Raw genomic sequence first — 8,550 nt, 5'->3', positions numbered from 1 at the left:
ACAGACTCCCTCCTGAAGTCAGCCCCGTCTTCTTAGGGGACACAATTAAATACTTCCAACTCCCAATGTCCCAGGCTTCTCCTGGGAGCTCCAGACCTGGTCATTGCGTTGCCCACTGGACATCTGCCCCCTGTGTGTGCTCCTCACCAGGAATCTACAGGACCGCATCCTTCACACACACACTCTGCTCTCCATCCTCACTTGGCCAAAATCTGCTTCTCCTGCAGGTTCTTCCCTTGGGTGACTGTTGGTTCCCACCAGCCACCCAACTGTTCAAGCCAGGAGCCAGTCTCCGTTCTTTCACCCAGGAAACATTCCTTGAACCTCTACTCTGTGCCATGTTCTGAGCTAGGTCCCAGAGGTAAAGACATGCCTCAGTGCAGGCTCCAGATACTGACAGGCCAGTGGAAACCCCACAAGAACAAGTGCTGACCACACCCCGGGGGAGGGAAATGGTTCATCAAAGGCTATTACAGAAGCAATTAGAGCATCTGATCTGACTCACAGGATAAGGAAAGATCTCCTGATGATACCTGATCTGAGTCATGAGAGGAGAGAGCAGGGGAGGAAGTACCTTCCAGGCAGAGGAGTCTGCCTGAAAAAATGTAGAGAGAAAGAACACAGTGTGTCTGGGAAACCTTTGGCAGACTGGTGCTGTTAGAGGGTAAAATACAAGGGAAAGAGATCTGGAGCTTTGAGGCTGAAATCGCAGTTAGCAGCAGACCAAATGGGGCTTTTGTTGGAGAAGGACTCATGCTGTAAGCTTGGACTTTGACCTATAGGCAGTGATAGCTGTTTAAGGGTCTGAGACCATGGGTGGGGATGGGGGTGAAGGGAGTTAGATTGATATTTTGAATGACTCATTTTGGAGGCTGCGGAGGGGTCTGAATATGAGTGGCATGGGGTGCAAAGCTAGAAGAGATCTTAAACAGGCTGGTGATGGAACCTGAACTAGGGGTTATATATGGAGGAAGGGGAGGAGACAAAGGGAAATTGATGAGATGTCATAGAGGCGGAAGACAGATGGGTAAAGATGACTTCCCTGTTTCTGGCTGTGCCATTTGGGTGGGTGGTGAGGTCAGCAGTAGAAATAAAGAGGATGCAGAAGGAGACACAAGTTTGAAGGAAACTGGATGGGATCATATTTGGATGTACTGAACTGGAGTACCTATAGGCTGTTTGGGGCAGGGGAGTTCAGGAGGAAGTGTCCAGCAGGCAGCTGGAAAAATGGTGTGTCTGGAAAACCGTAAGCAATTTTATTGCTGTTAGAGGGTAAACTACAAGGCAAGGGGGTCAAGCACTGAGGCCAGAACCAAGCCCAGGGGGCAGAAGCTCTGGGGCGAAGCTGGGATCTGAGATGTGAGCCTCTGGATCAGGAGGACTGAGCAAACAGTTGGATCAGTAGGAGGATATGGTCACTCCAGAGAAAGGGTGCAGGACGAGAAAACCAGAGGGTGAGGAACGCGTTCTAGGGAGCCCTACTAATAGAGCGGCAGGCCAAAAAAACAGAGAGCCAGGGGAGAGAGGACACTCAGAGAGAAACAGGAGGGTGGAGCCAGAAGAGGACAGTAATAGACAAGGGCACTTTAAGAAGCGAGGATCCACAGTGGCGTCAGGAACCATAGCGAAGCCCAGTGAGACTGGAAACTACTCATTCGACTGGAGGTTTAGGAACCACTGCTAAGCTTGGGACTGGTAAGGGCAGCTTTGGCAGATGGTATAGCCCCAATCTCACTGACCTGTGTGGTTGTGGAAGCAGCGCAGGAGTCAAGTTCACAGAAATCACACACAGAAATCAGTCTTGATCAACATCAGGAGCACTTAACTTGAGAGCTAAACAAAGCTACATTTTAGAATACAGCTTAAAAAAGAGAAAGAAAAACTTAAACGGCTGTAAGTTAGATATTAAAAAACCGTTTAAACTTTCAGCTCTGTTTTTGCATGGAATAAACACAACACTGCTTAGGAAGAGAGGAGTCTCTGGGCTGTAGTGATCCTGTATTATTCTGGGAAACAGGTTTTTTAATATTATGCTCTCTGTTACTAGAAGCAACATTAAAGTACATTTGGATGCTTGTATGCACAGCAATGTTGACATGGCTTTTGTTTGGAACCTGCTTTTGTACAACAGTGCCCCCTGGTGTGAATATTATGCTTCCACACTTTCTCATTATTAGCATGGAGGCAATATTCTGGAAATATTGTTGCTGCTGTCAACTTTAACTTGAAAACAAGTTTAAAGTACAGATGTTTTACATGGGGGAAGTGCTCAACCTGGAGAGCTTAAGTTTTATGTGGTGCAACATTGGGAGTATTGATGTGGCTAGTATGGCTCATTTAAGATGATAAAAATTGGGAGTTCCCTGGCAGTCCAGGTGTTAGCTAGGCCCAGATTCAACAGCTAGGCCCAGATTCAATCTCCGGATGGGGAACTAAGATCTTGCAAGCTGCGTGGCCTAAAACACAAAAACAAAACCCAATGATAAAAATTCATAGTGGGAAGCTGCTGTATAGCACAGGGAGCTCAGCTCTCTGCTCTGTGAAGACAAAGAGCGGGGGATGGGGGGTACGAGCAGTGGGAGGGAGGCTCCAGAGGGAGGGAACTTCTGTATATGCGTATGTATATGTATATATAGCTGATTCACTTTCTTGTACAGCAGAAGCGCAACATTGTAAAGCAATTATACTCCCAATAAAGAAGAATTTATTTGCCCATGCGCACTGTATAGCTGTGCTTCTCTCAAAGGGTCAGAATGAGACTTACCATTTATTTAAAAAATAAAGTTCATAAAATTATATACACAGAAAATTGAGTTAAATGTGGAAAATCAAAAATATGTTGATTTTTGGCAGAAACCAACACTATACTGTAAAGCAATTGTCCTTCAAATAAAAATAAAACTATTTGAAAAGGCAAAAGTCTAGAACAAAACATAAAAAGAAAATATCCTAAGTATAGATTACAATGAATTTATCAGATTGAACCACTGTGTAATGAAGCACATGGATTAACAAAGAGAAAATTCCTCACAGCCCAGGTGTCCCTCACACTCTGCTCCTTCTGGTTACCACCACTGCTGCCAAGAATAACGGTGAGAATGACTGCTCACATTTTATTTTCAACTTTCAATCATTGGAATAATCAGAAATATTCTTTTCTGTCTTATTCACTATATTTGTTGGGACTCAGCCATGTTGCTCTGTGTATTGGTAGTTTATTCTCTCTGCTGTCTAAAATACCATTGTAAAAATCAACCATAATTTATCAGTTCAGTAGCTGGTAAAAATTTGGGTTGTTTAGGTTTTGAGCTATTAGGAGTCTGCTATGAACACCCTTGTACATACCTTTTTGAGCATGTGTTTCTGTTGGGTAAAGACTTGGGAGAGAAATTCCTGGGTTACCGGGTATGCTTAGCTTTAGTAGATAGCTATCAGTTTTCTAACTTGGTTATCCCAATTATATTCTCATCAACAGTGTATGAGACTGTTTATTACAGTTTCAATTTCCATGCTTGTGATGGGTCTCTTAAGATTTTCTATTTCTTCCTGGTTCAGTTTTGGAAGGTTATACTTTTCTAAGAATTCATCCATTTCTTCCAAGTTGTCCATTTTATTGGCATATAGTTGCTGATAGTAGTATCTTATGATCCTTTGTATTTCTGTATCGTCTGTCGCAATTTCTCCATTTTCATTTCTAATTTTGATTTGATTCTTCTCCTTTCTCTTGATGAGTCTGGCTAATGGTTTGTCTATTTTATTTATCCTCTCAAAGAACCAGCTTTTAGTTTTGTTGATTTTTGCTATAGCCTTTGTTTATTTTTCATTTATTCATGCTCTAATTTTAATGATTTCAAACCTTCTACTCACCCTGGGGTTCTTCTTCTTTTTCTAGTTGCTTTCGGTATAAAGTTAGGTTATTTATTTGATTTTTCTCTTGTTTCTTGAGGTAAGCTTGTATTGCTATGAACCTTCCCCTTGGCACTGCTCTTACTGAATCCCATAGGTTTGGGGTTGTCGTATTTTCATTTTTTTCTATGCATATTTTGATTTCCTTTTTTATTTCTTCCAGGATTTGTTGGTTATTCAAAAGTGTGTTGTTTAGCCTCCATATGTTTGTATTTTTAATAGTTTTTTTCCCATAGTTGACATCTAATCTGATCACTTTGTGATCAGAAAAGATGCTTGAAATGATTTCATTTTTAAAAAATTTACCAAGGTTAGATTTATTGCCCAGGATGTGAACCATCCTGGAGAATGTTCTGTGTGCAGTTGAGAAAAAGGTGAAATTAATTATTTTTGGGTGAAATATCCTATAGATATCAATTAGGTCTAACTGGTCCATTGTATCCTTTAGAGCTTGTGTTTCCTTGCTAATTTTCTCTTTGGTTGATCTATCCATAGGTGTGAGTGGGGTATATTAAAGTATCCCACTATTACTGTGTTACCGTTAATTTCCAGTTTCATACTTGTTAGCATTTGCCTTATGTATTGAGGTGCTCCTATGCTGGGTGCCTATATATTTATAATTGTTATATCCTCAAATAGCCAAAGCAATCTTGAGAAAGAAGAACGGAACTGGAGGAATCAATCTGCCTGAATTCAGACTATACTATAAAGCTACAGTCATCAAGACATTATGGTACGGGCACAAAGGCAGAAATATAGATCAATGGAACAAAGTAGAAAGCCCAGAGATAAATCCACACACCTATGGACACCTTATCTTTGACAAAGGAGGCAAGAATATACAACAGCGAAAAGACAATCTCTTTAACAAGTGGTGCTGGGAAAACTGGTCAACCACCTGTAAAAGAATGAAATTAGAACATTTGCTAACACCATACACAAAAATAAACTCAAAATGGGTTAAAGATCTACATGTAAGGCCAGAAACTATAAAATTCCTAGAGGAAAACATAGGCAAAACACTCTCTGACATAAATCATACCAAGATCCTCTATGACCCACCTCCCAGAGTAATGGAAATAAAAGCAAAAATAAACAAATGGGACCTAATTAAACTTAAAAGCTTTTTCACAACGAAGGAAACTAAGCAAGGTGAAAAGACAGCCTTCAGAATGGGAGAAAATAATAGCAAATGAAACAACTGACAAAGAATTAATCTCAAAAATATACAAGCAACTCCTGAAGCTCAATTCCAGAAAAATAAATGACCCAATCAAAAAATGGGTCAAAGACCTAAACAGACATATCTCCAAAGAAGACATACAAATGGCTAACAAACATATGAAAAGATGCTCAACATCAGTCATTATCAGATAAATGCTAATCAAAACCACAATGAGGTACCATCTCATGCTGGTCAGAATGGCTGCAATCAAAAAGTCTACAAATAATAAATGCTGGAGAGAGTGTGGAGAAAAGGGAACCCTCTTACACTGTTGGTGGGAATGCAAACTAGTACAGGCACTATGCAGAAGAGTGTGGAGATTCCTTTAAAAACTGGAAATAGAACTGCCATACGACCCAGCAATCCCACTGCTGGGCACAGACACTGAGGAAACCAGAACTGAAAGAGACACGTGTACCCCAGTGTTCACTGAAGCACTGTTTACAATAGCTAGGACATGCAAACAACCTAGATGTCCACTGGCAGACGGTGGATAAGAAATCTGTGGTACATATACACAATGGAGTATTACTCAGCTATTAAAAAGAATGCATTTGAATAAGTTTTAATGAGGTAGATGAAACTGGAGCCTATTATACACAGTGAAGTAAGTAAAAAAGAAAAACATCAATACAGTATATTAACACATATTTACGAAATTTAGAAAGATGGTAACATCAACCCTATACAGAAGACAGCGAAAGAGACACAGATATAAAGAACAGACTTTTGGACTCTGGGAGAAGGCGACGGTGGGATGATTTGAGAGAATAGCACTGAAACATGTATATTACCATATGTGAGACAGATGACCAGTCTGAGTTTGATGCATGAAATAGCACACTCAAAGTCAGTGCACTGGGACAACCCAGAGGGATGGGATGGGGAGGGGGGTTCGGGATGGGGACACATGTACACCCATGGCTGACTCATGTCAATGTATGGCAAAAACCACTACAATACTGTGAAGTAATTAGCCTCCAATTAAAATCAATAAATTAAGAAAAAAACAAGTGTATGAGAATTCTGTTTGTTTCATGTCCTCACCAACACATGGTATTGCTAATCTTTTTAATGATAGACATTCCGACAGGTATTGTGTTGTGTTTTTTAAAAGAACAGCTTTATTGAGATGTAATTCACATACCATAGAAGTCACCAATTGAAACTGTACAATTCAATGCCTGCCAATACATCCACAGAATTTTGCATCCATCGCAATTTCAGAATACTTTTATTACTCCTAAAAGAAACCCACACTCCTTGGCGGTCACTCCCAACCCTAAGTCAGCTGTAGTCAACCACTAATCTACTTCCCTTATCTACAGATTTGCTTTTGACATTTCACATAGATGGAATCATATGATCAGTTCAGTTCAGTTCAGTTGCTCAGTCGTGTCCAACTCTTTGCTGCTCCATGGACCACAGCACCCCAGGCCTGCCTATCTCCAGCTCCCGGAGTTTTACCCAAACTCATGTCCATCAAGTGGGTGATGCCATCCACCATCTCATCCTCTGTAATCCCCTTCTCCTCCTGCCTCAATCTTTCCCAGCATTAGGGTCTTTTCAAATGAGTCAGCTCTTCGCATCGGGTGGCCAAAGTATTGGAGTTTCAGCTTCAGCATCAGTTCTTCCAATGAATACTCAGGACTGATCTCCTTTAGGATGGACTAGTTGAATCTCCTTGCAGTCCGAGGGACTCTCAAGAGTCTTCTCCAACACCACAGTTCAAAAGCATCAGTTCTTCAGTGCTCAGCTCACTTTATAGTCCAATTCTCACATCCATACATGACTCCTGGAAAACCATAGCCTTGACTAGACGGACCTTTGTTGGCAAAGTAATGTCTCTACTTTTTAATATGTTGTCTAAGTTGGTCATAACTTTCCTTCCAAGGAGAATGCGTCTTTTAATTTCATGGCTGCAGTCATCATCTGCAGTGATTTTGGAGCCCCCCAAAATAAAGTTAGCCTCTGTTTCCCCATCTATTTGCCAGGAAGTGATGGGACCGGATACCATGATCTTAGTTTTCTGAATGTTGAGCTTTAAGCCAACTTGTTCACTCTCCTCTCTCACTTTCATCAACAGGCTCTTAAGTTCTTCACTTTCTGCCATAAGGGTGGTGTCATCTGCATATCTGAGGTTATTAATATTTCTCCTGGAAATCTTGTTTCCAGCTTGTGCTTCATCCAGCCCAGCATTTCTCATGATGTACTCTGCATATAAGTTAAATAAGCAGGGTGACAAGATACAGACTTGACGTACTCCTTTCCGATTTGGAAGCAGTCTGTTGTTCTACATCCAGTTCTAACTGTTGCTTCCAGACCTGCATACAGGTTTCTCAGGAGGCAGGTCAGGTGGTCTGGTATTCCCATCTCTTGAAGAATTTTTCAGTTTGCAGTGATCCACACAGTCGAAGGCTTTGGCATAGTCAATAAAGCAGAGATGTTTTTCTGGAACTCTTTTGCTTTTTCAACAAGCCAGAGGATGTTGGCAATTTGATCTCTGGTTCCTCTGCCTTTTCCAAATCCAGCTTGAACATCTGGAAGTTCACAGTTCATGTACTGTTGAAGCCTGGCTTGGAGAATTTTGAGCATTACTTTACTAGCCTGTGAGATGAGCGCAATTGTGTGGTAGTTTGAGCATTCTTTGACATTGCCTTTCTTTGGGATTGGGATGAAAACTGACCTTTTCCAGGGCCATGGCCACTGCTGAGTTTTCCAAATTTGCTGGCATATTGAGTGCAGCACTTTCACAGCATCATCTTCCAGGATTTGAAATAGCTCAACTGGAATTCCATCACCTCCACTAGCTTTGCTTGTAGTGCTGCTTCCTAAGGCCAACCTGACTTCACATTCCAGGATGTCTGGCTCTAGGTGAGTGATCATATCCTCGTGATTATCTGAAGATAATCAGGTCGTGAAGATCTTTTTTGTACAGTTCTTCTGTGTATTCTTGCCACCTCAATATCTTCTGCTTCTGTTAGGTCCATACCATTTCTGTCCTTTATCAAGCCCATCTTTGCATGAAATGTTCCCTTGGTATCTCTTAATTATCTTGAAGAGATGTCTAGTCTTTCCCATTCTATTATTTTCCTCTATTTCTTTGCACTGATCACTAAGGCTTTCTTCTCTCTCCTTGTTATTCTTTGGAACTCTGCATTCAAGTGGATGTATCTTTTCTTCTCTCCTTTGCTTTTCACCTCTCTTCTTTTCACAGCTATTTGTAAGGCCTCCTCAGACAGCCATTTCACTTTTTTGCATTTCTTTTTCCTGGGGATGGTCTTGATCCCTGTCTCCTGTACAATGTCATGAACCTCCATCCATAGTTCATCAGGCACTCTATCAGATCTAGTCCCTTAAATCTATTTGTCACTTCCACTGTATAAGCATAAGGGATTTGATTTAGGTCATACCTGAAT

This window comes from Ovis aries, chromosome 2 (genome assembly GCF_016772045.2).
Source record: "Ovis aries strain OAR_USU_Benz2616 breed Rambouillet chromosome 2, ARS-UI_Ramb_v3.0, whole genome shotgun sequence".
NCBI classification, from domain to species: Eukaryota; Metazoa; Chordata; class Mammalia; order Artiodactyla; family Bovidae; genus Ovis; species Ovis aries.
Note: the sequence above shows the minus strand (reverse complement) of the source record.